At 45.6% G+C, this 13065-nt stretch overlaps 2 protein-coding genes across 3 annotated transcripts in view; one reads left to right on the top strand and one right to left on the bottom strand.

Moving 5' to 3' along the window:
* FNBP1 (formin binding protein 1) overlaps nt 1-13065 on the bottom strand; it is a 396531-nt gene that overhangs the window by 372144 nt on the left and 11322 nt on the right. The window contains exons 2-3 of the mRNA XM_075834540.1: nt 8718-8800; nt 1920-2060 (exon numbers count right to left, since the gene is read on the bottom strand). The gene's annotated coding sequence lies outside the window, so the exon portion shown is untranslated. The remainder of the gene's footprint in view (nt 1-1919; nt 2061-8717; nt 8801-13065) is intronic.
* RXRA (retinoid X receptor alpha) overlaps nt 12917-13065 on the top strand; it is a 168238-nt gene continuing 168089 nt past the window's right edge. For both annotated transcript variants that reach the window (XM_075834657.1, XM_075834655.1), the window contains exon 1: nt 12917-13002. The gene's annotated coding sequence lies outside the window, so the exon portion shown is untranslated. The remainder of the gene's footprint in view (nt 13003-13065) is intronic.

Raw genomic sequence — 13065 nt, 5'->3', positions numbered from 1 at the left:
GTCGGCCGTGCACATAATCACGGACCAGGATTACAGGCACGGTCATGTGCCTGGGGCCTAAAGCCTCATGTACACGACCGTAATGGCTTTTACTATCCGCAAATACAGATCCGTAGTCATCCGCATATATGGCTCACTGTCCACAAATACCGTCAGTAGTGCATCCGTATTTACGAAAAAAAGAACAGGGAGGAATCTTGGGTAAGGCCTCATGCACACGAACGTGTTTTCGCATCCGAAATTCATCCGGAAAAATGCGGAAGGATTGCGGACCCATTAATTTCTATGGGCAAATGCGCATGACCGTGGTTTACACGGACTGTGAAGGGGCCGCAATTGCAGACCGTATTAACTCAGGACAAGTCATTTTACGGTCCGCAATTGCGGTCCGGTCCCATTGAAATAAATGCACATCTGTGAGCACGCTCCGTGATTGCAGACGGCCAGCGGATGACACTCCGCGGCCCTCCGTGCCGTAATCACTGGCCGTAATCACGAGGCCTAATCCCCAGGCGTCTCATAGAAACGCTTCAGTAATTACGGAAGCGCCCATAGACTTCTATTGGGAGTCCTTGCCGTAATTACGGACCAAAAAACGGACATGTTCTATAATTTGAGGATCATTTACACGGCATGAACAGCCATCCGTAAATAAACGGAAAGGAGTCCGTGACCCATAGTAACGAATCGATCCGCAATTTCATTCGTAATTACGGATCTGTAATTACGGATGAAAACGGTCGTGTGCATGGGGTTTAAATGTAGTGCTATAGAATGCCGGTGCAGTGTCGCCCCTGCAGAAGCCGAGAGTGGGGGGGGGGGGGCTTTAAATTGTGGTATAACCAAATACCGGCATGTCCTGCCAGTTTCTCGCACATAATGTTCTCGCACAAAGTATTTCCGCAATAAGTAGCACACGGATCTTCATTTATTCAAAAAATAAAATAAAAAATGGGCACGTCTTATAGGGTTTGTTCACACGTCATCAGTTTGTGTGTTTTTTTGCAAAACTACAGCTTGACTAACGTGTCAACACGCAGGACAGGTGGAGGGAATTTCCGTAGTTGTCAATTAAGAGGCTTGGTCACCAGATTATAAGTGTCCTGTCTCCTACATAATGTGATCGGCGCTGGAATGTAGATAACAGTGGTTTCTATTTTGAAAAACGATCATTTTTGAGCAAGTTATGAGCAATTTTAGATTTATGTTAATTAGTTTCTTAGTAGACAACTGGGCGTGTTTTTACTTTTTATTAACTGGGCGTTGTGAAGATAAGTGTATGATGCTGACCAATCAGTGACCAATCAGCGTCATACACTTCTCATTGTTCCAGCCCGGCTTCTTTCACTGCACAATCACACTGTAACAATGGGCTGGAACAATGAGAAGTGTATGACGCTGATTGGTCACTGATTGGTCAGCATCATACACTTCTCTTCACAACGCCCAGTTGGTAAAAAGTAAAAAACACGCCCAGTTGGCCATTAAGAAATTAGCATAAATCTAAAATGGCTTATAACTTGGTCAAAAACAATCGTTTTTCAAAATAAAAACCACTGTTTTCTACATTACAGCGACGATCACATTATGTAGGAGATCATATATAATCTGGTGACAGCCTCTTTAAGCCTGAGTTAGTCTTTTTTGCAGCGGTATCGATTCCTTTTTAACTATCAAGTAGCTGTAGTTAATATATAGCTGTATTTATAGTTAAAATCAATTAGTTGCGTTACAAAAACTATGTAGGCCAGGTCTTTTTCATATATTTCCATGACGAATAAAAGAGGACCATCCCATCACAACACAGTTCTGTGCAAAGATGCTCCAGAATTGTTCTCTCTTGGTGAATACAACAATTTACTGTAAAAGACATGTCAGGAGGGGGGGGGGCAGCGCTCCAAGAAAATTTAGTGACTCACAGGTGACGCCTTCTCTGCTTGTCGACGTTCTTTCCTTTTCTTTTTCATTTGGCCTAGACTACCATAGCAACTTCTCCTGCCGACTTCCGAGTTTGCGGCTAAGACACCTTTGGCCCTCACTAATGCTGCCATCCACAGATACTATAAAAAAAATAAAAAGGAAAAAAACTTCAGACCTCTGTGTAAATTCAAACTAGACAACTATATATGCCTCACCCCTCTCCAGCTCTAGGCGCTGCCACACACATGGTCCTAACGCCATCAAGACCTAGTGCAGCGGCGCCTTCAGCGAGAAAGGTATGTATTATTGGAAATTGGTATGTTTTATTATGCATAGAAAGGTCATTATAGTGAGGATAGTATACAGGGAATATTCAGAAAAAAATAAAATAAAAAACTTATTCTAACAAACCCTGCCCATGGTAAGCCACACCCTGACAAACCTCGCCCATGGTAAGCCACACCCTGACAAACCTCGCCCATGGTAATTCACACCCTGCCAAACCCCACCCATAGTAAGTCACACCCTGACAAACCCCACCCATAGTAAGTCACACCCTGACAAACCCCGCCCATGGTAAGCCACACCCTGACAAACCCCGCCCATGGTAAGTCACATCCTGACAAACCCCGCCTTATGGCAAACCACAACATGGTAAAGCCAAAGTAGTTTTATATACTGTATTATTACCATCTGATAATCCAGAACATTTTATAATATGGCAACAATTAGCTAATATTAATGTACATACTGATAGAGACAAAAAATATATTCTTTAAATGCCCCCAGCACCCACAAAACGTCTCCTGTCATCAGGGGGCTGACAGACATCTCTGGTCGCTGTGTGCCGACTGCGCCTGATACATATTACCGGTACGGCTGCCAAACAGACGCTCACATTGTTGTTCAGCGCGGGGTGAAAGTATTCTTTGTTAACCTGTCTGAAAGGTCTATTAAAAAAAATAAACAGCCCATTATAATCATATTACGGAGAAAAGTGTTTTCTCTGAGCATACGTCGCCCTATAAACACATTAGTTAAGAAAATAAATGACCCTCCGTGTGAAGGTTCTGAGGGCGGCTTTATGTCTAAGCTGATGGGGGTTTCGCAATCTTCTTCCATGACCTGGATGATAGAAGGTGTAGGTTTTTTTTTTTGGTCAGAGCTAGCATCTTTTAATATATCAGGTTAATAGTAAAGGCGCGCCAGGTGTAACTTGAGGCTACCGTCTCCTGCCACTTATAGCTCAGCCATCTTCTTCTGTGGCAGAGGGGCCATCGGCCCCCCCCCCCCGTCAGACGACAAGGATCCATGCGGGACTGCAACTTTTGCGCCCTCTCTAGTTAGACTCAAAAGGGCAGGGTCAAACAGACGCATTTTTTATTTGCATATTTCTCACTAACAATAAATGTCTGAGAGGTAGTCACAGCCCCGCCCCCTGTTGCTGACATCACTGAATATATTATAATATAATCACACTGATCAGACATGAGATCCACACATCTTATATACTACTGACAACCAGCCTCTATATCATGTGTGAGAGGTTGTCACAGCCCCGCCCCCTGTTACTGACATCACTGATATATAATATAATTACATTGTGATCAGACATGAGAGCCACACATCTTATATATAGTAACAGCTATTCATCTATTACCACTGACAACCAGCCTGTATATCATGTGTGAGAGGTTGTCACAGCCCCGCCCCCTGTTACTGACATCACTGATATATAATATAATTACATTGTGATCAGACATGAGATCCACACATCTTATATATAGTAACAGCTATTCATCTATTACTACTGACAACCCACCGGTATATAATGAGTGAGAGGTTGTCACAGCCCCGCCCCCTGTTACTGACATCACTGATATATAAAATAATTACATTGTGATCAGACATGAGATCCACACATCTTATATGCAGTAACAGCTATTCATCTATTACTACTGACCACCAGCCTGTATATCATGTGTGAGAGGTTGTCACAGCCCCGCCCCCTGTTAGTGACATCACGGATATAAAATATAATCATTTCAAGTTTTGACCAGTAACATTATTTTTTGTTAAGTAACAAAATTCAACCAAAGATATTTCTGGGTCTGTTGCTTGGCTTGGGCTCCATCAAAACAGCATAAAGGAAGTGAGTAATATCTTGTTATTTTATTATACTGGTAGAGCTACACCCATAACAATTCGGATTTTGGGTGGAGGCAGCATTTAAATATACCTCATAGCAGAAAGAAGCAGCTGGATACGTGTTAATGGCGGTTAAGTGAATACATTAACGCAGTATATAATCTAAAGCAGTTTTTATAATATACAGCCAATTACATCAAACACAACGAGGAGACGTTCAACTCTGGAATCTGTTTTTCAACAGAAAATGTTAATTTAAGGACAAATTAAAAAGAAAATCCAGTGGTGAACAAAATTAGAAAATGCGTAAAATATCTGAAAATCGCTGCGATCAATACATAATCATCTGATTAAGAACAGCCGGTAATAAGAACGGGAGATAAGAGGACAAAGGGTCAAAGAGAGAGCAAGAAATGCTGGGGACTCAGTGCTAATCAGGACCCCCCCCCCCCCCCCCATCGAGACAGCATTATAGACTGTACCCAGAATTCATGGAATAAAGCCTTGTATATTAAAAAAAAAGTTCTACAACTTTCTATTTTACTGTGTTCCAAGTCCTCACCATTTTCAACATCTCTGCTTGCTGGTAAAGGAAAAAATAAACAATCGGCGCAGACCTCATACTTCTCACAGCTGAGCATTTGTTTTGTTTTTCAATTGTGTCCAGTCTAGACCATCCACTGTGAAACACATCAGCAGAATAAATACCCCTTCATCTTCCCTGTCCTAATAGTTTGAGGTATATAGCTAGAATTCCAGACTAATACATTGTAACAGAGTGTGGAGAGTGGATTGTCTACACTGGAAACTATTGTAACAAACCCTCAGCTGTGAAAAGTATGGTGTATACAATGAATGTTCCCATTCCCTGACGAACAGATGTTATGAAAAATGGTGAGGAATTTAAATATCCTTGTTTAGGAGGGAGACGGACAGGGAGCAGATACTAATACATACTTGACTCTAAGCTCGTTCAGATGAACGTGAATCACGGCCGTGTGCTGCGCATGGAAATCACGCGCAGCACACGGACCCATTGATTTTAATGGGGCCGTTCACACATGCAGGAGTTTTCACGCACCAACACGCCCATTGAAGTCAATGAGTGCGTGAAAACCACGGACAGCACACGCATGTACCCCAAGTGTGATTTTCCTGTACCCCAAGTGTGATTCTCCTGTACCCAAAGTGTGATTCTCCTGTACCCAAAGTGTGATTCTCCTGTACCCAAAGTGTGATTCTCCTGTACCCAAAGTGTGATTCTCCTGTACCCAAAGTGTGATTCTCCTGTACCCAAAGTGTGATTCTCCTGTACCCAAAGTGTGATTCTCCTGTACCCAAAGTGTGATTCTCCTGTACCCAAAGTGTGATTCTCCTGTACCCAAAGTGTGATTCTCCTGTACCCAAAGTGTGATTCTCCTGTACCCAAAGTGTGATTCTCCTGTACCCAAAGTGTGATTCTCCTGTACCCAAAGTGTGATTCTCCTGTACCCAAAGTGTGATTCTCCTGTACCCAAAGTGTGATTCTCCTGTACCCAAAGTGTGATTCTCCTGTACCCAAAGTGTGATTCTCCTGTACCCAAAGTGTGATTCTCCTGTACCCAAAGTGTGATTCTCCTGTACCCAAAGTGTGATTCTCCTGTACCCAAAGTGTGATTCTCCTGTACCCAAAGTGTGATTCTCCTGTACCCAAAGTGTGATTCTCCTGTACCCAAAGTGTGATTCTCCTGTACCCAAAGTGTGATTCTCCTGTACCCAAAGTGTGATTCTCCTGTACCCAAAGTGTGATTCTCCTGTACCCAAAGTGTGATTCTCCTGTACCCAAAGTGTGATTCTCCTGTACCCAAAGTGTGATTCTCCTGTACCCAAAGTGTGATTCTCCTGTACCCAAAGTGTGATTCTCCTGTACCCAAAGTGTGATTCTCCTGTACCCAAAGTGTGATTCTCCTGTACCCAAAGTGTGATTCTCCTGTACCCAAAGTGTGATTCTCCTGTACCCAAAGTGTCATTCTCCTGTACCCAAAGTGTCATTCTCCTGTACCCAAAGTGTCATTCTCCTGTACCCAAAGTGTCATTCTCCTGTACCCAAAGTGTCATTCTCCTGTACCCAAAGTGTCATTCTCCTGTACCCAAAGTGTCATTCTCCTGTACCCAAAGTGTCATTCTCCTGTACCCAAAGTGTCATTCTCCTGTACCCAAAGTGTCATTCTCCTGTACCCAAAGTGTCATTCTCCTGTACCCAAAGTGTCATTCTCCTGTACCCAAAGTGTCATTCTCCTGTACCCAAAGTGTGATTCTCCTGTACCCAAAGTGTGATTCTCCTGTACCCAAAGTGTGATTCTCCTGTACCCAAAGTGTGATTCTCCTGTACCCAAAGTGTGATTCTCCTGTACCCAAAGTGTGATTCTCCTGTACCCAAAGTGTGATTCTCCTGTACCCAAAGTGTGATTCTCCTGTACCCAAAGTATGATTCTCCTGTACCCAAAGTGTGATTCTCCTGTACCCAAAGTGTGATTCTCCTGTACCCAAAGTGTGATTCTCCTGTACCCAAAGTGTGATTCTCCTGTACCCCAAGTGTGATTCTCCTGTACCCCAAGTGTGATTCTCCTGTACCCCAAGTGTGATTCTCCTGTACCCCAAGTGTGATTCTCCTGTACCCCAAGTGTGATTCTCCTGTACCCCAAGTGTGATTATCCTGTTCCCCAAGTGTGATTATCCTGTACCCCAAGTGTGATTATCCTGTACCCCAAGTATCAGTGTCATTATCCTGTCCCCCAAGTGTCAGCGTGTCATTATCCTGTCCCCCAAGTGTCAGCGTGTCATTATCCTGTCCCCCAAGTGTCAGCGTATCATTATCCTGTCCCCCAAGTGTCAGCGTATCATTATCCTGTCCCCCAAGTGTCAGCGTATCATTATCCTGTCCCCCAAGTGTCATCCTGTACGCCAAGTATCATCCTGTACGCCAAGTGTCAGTGTCATGGTTTAGAGAGCCCAATTTGTTACCGGTTTCATTGAGGACTTTCACCTCTATTACATTATTTGGGTGTAAAAACAAAAACCAAGTGCGACTATGATCTTCAAGAGTTTATCAGACTAGCTCACATGTATACATTTCGGTCAAACCATTAATATTTGAAGCATGAATTTCAGCCCCAAAGGTTTCTACGAACGCAACCACTAGACCATCCAGACCCTTTCTACAAATTACGCATTTTAAGACCGCAAAATAAAAAAACACGTACGCATTAAAATGGCGGCCTATATGCGAGTTGTTTTCCTGTACAGCAGAATACATTTTATGTCCATTATTTCCTCCAGCTTAAGTACTATTAGCAAAGAAAAAGCAGCAGAGGAGTAAATACAGGCTTTTAAGAACAGGGTCCCGGCTTCCTCTAAATGCAGCATATTTTCCTGTGATTAATGCTCGTTCCATGAAAAACCTTCGGCCTCAAATCCACTCTGACAAATTTCCACTTAGAACTAAACTGTTTATGAAGTTTGAAACCTAAACCAGAGCCCCCAGTCTAAACGCTACGAAAAAATGAAATAAATAAAAATTCTGCTAAAATCAATGTACATTCCTCCAAGAGATTCACGTTACGACGACGCATGCGGCGGCGGAGCCCATACATCTGGTTTATGTTTAAATACATATCTATTACTATAATTTAAAAGATTATTACATTGTGGAAGCGATAAATCTGGTTTATGTTTAAAACGCTTGCTCCTTCTACCCGCTCGAGTCAGCGCTAAAAGGGTCACCAGGCCATATTTAATAAGCAGCCGCTAATAAGTCCTACTCTGCGAGCCGCGATACTTTCACCGGGACGCTCAATGGGGCACAGGTATCAAAAGTGTCATTTTGACCACAGTAGTTTTTTTGCCAAAAATTGCGCAATTTGCATGTGATGTGCAGCAATTTTTTTTCAACGTCACACGTGCATATGGTAAGAATGTAAAAATTCCAATTGGTCATACTGGCAACTTTTGAGAAGGGACAGAGAGATTCTAAAAAGTTGGTAACGAAGCGGGCGCATGGCAGGTAACGCAACTTTTTTTTACAATATGCCTCACCCATTTATAAAGGACAACGCCCGAGATATGGCATTTCAATCACAAATAACGCATATGACCCCCTTTCATTACACCCCAAAATAAACCCAGGCCCGCTAAATGCAGACCCCAGTGCCCCTACGCAGACCACAGAGCTCCCATAGCAAACAGAGCTCCCATAGCAAACAGAGCTCCCATAGCAAACAGAGCTCCCATAGCAAACAGAGCTCCCATAGCAAACAGAGCTCCCATAGCAAACAGAGCTCCCATAGCAAACAGAGCTCCCATAGCAAACAGAGCTCCCATAGCAAACAGAGCTCCCATAGCAAACAGAGCTCCCATAGCAAACAGAGCTCCCATAGCAAACAGAGCTCCCATAGCAAACAGAGCTCCCATAGCAAACAGAGCTCCCATAGCAAACAGAGCTCCCATAGCAAACAGAGCCCCATAGCAAACAGAGCCCCATAGCAAACAGAGACCCTAAGCAAACAGAGCCCCTAAGCAAACAGAGCCCCTAAGCAAACAGAGCCCAGACCAGACCCCCTAAACAAATACACCCCCCTAAAGTAATACAGAGCATACATTCAAATACTCACCTCTCCCGGTTCCTGCAGTCCTCTTCGCTGACATGTGCCGCCACAGGCACCGGCTGGTATCAGTCCATTATCTGTGGCAGCGCCTAGGAGCAAAGGGGACGACAGGAACAGTGAGATGAAAATATTTGAGCGAGAACGCAGCACCCAGGAGATTTGCTCAGTTCAGAGCTCAGCTTTAGTTTTTACAAAATTAAAGCTGGGCTCCGATTCGTTTGCTATGAGCAACAAAGTGAGGTTTTACATGCCCCCCCCCCCCCCAAAAAAAGGGACACCTCCCTCACACACAGAATATAATGTTCTTCTCCTGGATTCACCGGTATGTCTCGGCACGTGCATAGTAGTGTGGGTGGACTTCCACTCCTGTACAGGCAGCAGGGACAATCGCTGATCCCTCCCGCTAATACTTGGGCCCCATGCACACGACCGTAGATTTCATCCGTAATTACGGATCCATTCATTTCTATGGCCGACCGACCCCTTCCCGTATATTTACAGAAAGGTGTCCGGGCCGTAGAACATTTGCGTAGAAAAGGACATGCTCCCATACTTTATAATGGGCACACGGTCCGCAAATACGGATTATAATGGGAGCAGGGTCCGCAAATACGGATTATAATGGGAGCAGGTTCCGCAAATACGGATTATAAAGGGAGCAGGTTCCGCAAATACGGATGACTGTCCGCAGCCGTCCATGCCCATAATATTGGACCGTGATTATGGGAACAGTCGTGTGCATTGGGCCTTAACCTGCAAGACTGCTCCAGGTACGAGAAGGGGCATTGTGGCTGGCACTAATTTTGGCGGCACTGTGGCTGGCACTGATGGGTTCAAGGGTATTATGTTGTTGGTGAACTTGCTGGGACTCATTTTTTTTTTTTTTAGGGGAAATTCCAGCAAATTTTTGTCTCGGGCACTGTCCCATAAACGCAGTGCGGTATTTTTAAAAAAAAATCAATATTAATTACTCAGCTCTCGACTCTTTCAGCTCCAGGCGAAATGCGTGTCTGCAATTAGAGCAAAAGAGAAGCCTTGCCCGCAGAAGCGGAGCGTGGAAAGGGGAGTCGTTAAAGGGGTCTGATCTGGGCTCTGGGGTTATGGTATCTAAATTTTGGAGTCTGGTTTGGGGGGGGGTCTGTATTATTGGGTCTGAATATCAGGTCTGAGTATTGGGGGCTGTGTTATGGATTCTGAATTATATGGTCTGGGGTCGGAATATTGGGGTTTGTATTATAGGGTCTGGTCTGGGCATGGTCTGTAGTCTGAATAACTGGGTCTATATGTTGTGTTCTAAATTATGGGGTATTGTCTGGGGTTTGGTTAGGTGTCTGAATATTGGGATCTGCATTATGGGGTTTGGGTCTGAATAATGGGGGTCTGGAATAATTTTAAGGTCTAGTCCGAATTACAGAGATAATCCAAGACTTATAAAAACTATAAGATCAAACAACATCTAAGACCACTGTTGCGGGCCATTATATATATATATATATATATATACTACGAAAGTGTCGTGCCACTGCGTCAGCTCCATTCGACCGTCTCCCGGCAGCTGCGTGGACGGCTATTGACTATAAAGGACAAGCTAATCCGATAAAAAGGGTGAACTTCCAGATCTATGATTGGAGAAGACATTATATATCTGTTCATAATAAAAACTGTGCCGTTGTCCATAGCAACCATTCAGATTCTAGTCCCGATGCCCAATCTCGACCCCGGGGAAATGAAAACCCCTAGTAGAATATTCCTCGTTTTTCAGACACTTTTTACTCGTCCCTCAGAAGGTTTTGAAGTTTCTAAAACAACGAACGAAGCTAAAGAATCGCAAAAGGCACAAGTTTTATTAATGGCGTGCATCTCATTTTTTTGGGGGGTAAAACATTGGTGTAGAGTATGCCCGGAATAGTGTCTACCATGTCTAGCGAGCTGCGCCAAATTTATCATACAGCGTGTGCCGTTCGGATAACTTTGGCGCATTCTTCTACTGGTCTGGTCTAGTTTTAGCGCACGTTCAGCTGTGGCGGAATTGTTGATCAGTGTGGATCCCCCTCAAAAATCTATGATAATTTACAGTAAAATATATGTAGTTGAGGTTTTGAAAACCCCCTCCGGGTATGGCAGAAAAAACTGACTGGCACAGGGCAGAGGCATTGGTGTAGCGGTGCAGTGTAGTGACTGGCACAGGGTAGAGGCATCGGTGTAGCGGTGTAGTGACTGGTACAGGGTGGAGGCATCGGTGTAGCGGTGCAGTGTAGTTACTGGCACAGGGTAGAGGCATTGGTGTAGTGGTGTCGGTATAGCGGTGCAGTGACTAGCACATGGTAGAGGCATTGGTGTAGTGACTGGCACAGGGTAGAGGCATCGGTGTAGCGGTGCAATGTAGTGACTAGCACAGGGTAGAGGCATTGGTGTAGTGGTGTCGGTATAGCGGTGCAGTGACTGGCACAGGGTAGAGGCATCGGTGTAGCGGTGCAGTGTAGTGACTGGCACAGGGTAGAGGCATCGGTGTAGCGGTGTAGTGACTGGCACAGTGTGGAGGCATCGGTGTAGCGGTGCAGTGTAGTTACTGGCACAGGGTAGAGGCATTGGTGTAGTGGTGTCGGTATAGCGGTGCAGTGACTAGCACATGGTAGAGGCATTGGTGTAGTGACTGGCACAGGGTAGAGGCATCGGTGTAGCGGTGCAATGTAGTGACTAGCACAGGGTAGAGGCATTGGTGTAGTGGTGTCGGTATAGCGGTGCAGTGACTGGCACAGGGTAGAGGCATCGGTGTAGCGGTGCAGTGTAGTGACTGGCACAGGGTAGAGGCATCGGTGTAGCGGTGTAGTGACTGGCACAGGGTGGAGGCATCGGTGTAGCAGTGCAGTGTAGTTACTGGCACAGGGTAGAGGCATTGGTGTAGTGGTGTCGGTATAGCGGTGCAGTGACTGGCACATGGTAGAGGCATTGGTGTAGTGACTGGCACAGGGTAGAGGCATCGGTGTAGCGGTGCAGTGTAGTGACTAGCACAGGGTAGAGGCATTGGTGTAGTGGTGTCGGTATAGCGGTGCAGTGACTGGCACAGGGTAGGGGCATCGGTGTAGCGGTGCAGTGTAGTGACTGGCACAGGGTAGAGGCATCGGTATAGCGGTGCAGTGTAGTGACTGGCACAGGGTAGAGACATTGGTGTAGCGGTGTAGTGACTGGCACAGGGTAGAGGCATTGGTGTAGTGACTGGCACAGGGTAGAGGCATCGGTATAGCGGTGCAGTGTAGAGACTGGCACAGGGTAGAGGCATTGGTGTAGTGGTGTAGTGACTGGCACAGGGTAGACACATTGGTGTAGCGGTGTAGTGACTGGCACAGGGTAGAGGCATTGGTGTAGTGGTGTAGTGACTGGCACAGGGTAGAGGCATCGGTATAGCGGTGCAGTGTAGAGACTGGCACAGGGTAGAGGCATTGGTGTAGTGGTGTAGTGACTGGCACAGGGTAGAGGCATTGGTGTAGCGGTGTAGTGACTGGCAGAGGGTAGAGGCATTGGTGTAGCGGTGCAGTGACTGGCACAGGGTAGAGGCATTGGTGTAGCGGTGTAGGGACTGGCACAGGGTAGAGGCATTGGTGTAGTTGTGCAGTGTAGTGACTGGCACAGGGTAGAGGCATCGGTATAGCAGTGCAGTGACTGGCACAAGGTAGAGGCGTCGGTGTAGCAGTGCAGTGAATGGCACAGGGTAGAGGCATTGGTGTAGCGGTGTCGGTATAGCGGAGCAGTGACTAGCACAGGGTAGAGGCATTGGTGTAGCGGTGTAGTGACTGGCACGGGGTTGAGGCATCGGTGTAATGACTGGCACAGGGTAGAGGCGTTGGTGTAGCGGTGTAGTGACTGGCACGGGGTATAGGCAACGGCGTAGTGACTGGCACAGGGTAGAGGCGTTGGTGTAGTGACTGGCACAGGGTAGTGGCGTTGGTGCAGCGGTTGGTCAGATAGATGAGCCTGGCTGTTGCATTAAGGATAGATTGGAGAGGGGAGAGTTTAGCGAGTGGAAGACCGATTAGTAAAGAGTTACAAGAGTCAAGACGAGAGTGAATCAGAGCGACAATATATCCAGGTCATCTCCCTGAGGTAAAGCGCAGCACCCTGCCTCCATTATTACACCAGCCCCAACATAAAGTTGAGGAGCTGGACAGAGTGACCAATCAGAGTAAAGCTCTCATTCTTCTAGAGAAGGTCACACTCTGAAAGCAGTGATGTGATTGGCTGCTTTGTCCAACTACTACTGAAGAAGCAGCAGCCAGACGCTGCTAACTATGAGGTAAATGTGCCATGTTATATATGTGATGTATCTATGAGATAAATGTGTGACAGAGATATATGC

This window comes from Rhinoderma darwinii, chromosome 8 (genome assembly GCF_050947455.1).
Source record: "Rhinoderma darwinii isolate aRhiDar2 chromosome 8, aRhiDar2.hap1, whole genome shotgun sequence".
Lineage (NCBI taxonomy): Eukaryota > Metazoa > Chordata > Amphibia > Anura > Rhinodermatidae > Rhinoderma > Rhinoderma darwinii.
The sequence above is the reverse complement of the archived record's forward strand: the minus strand, read 5'-3'. Positions and strand labels throughout refer to the sequence as shown.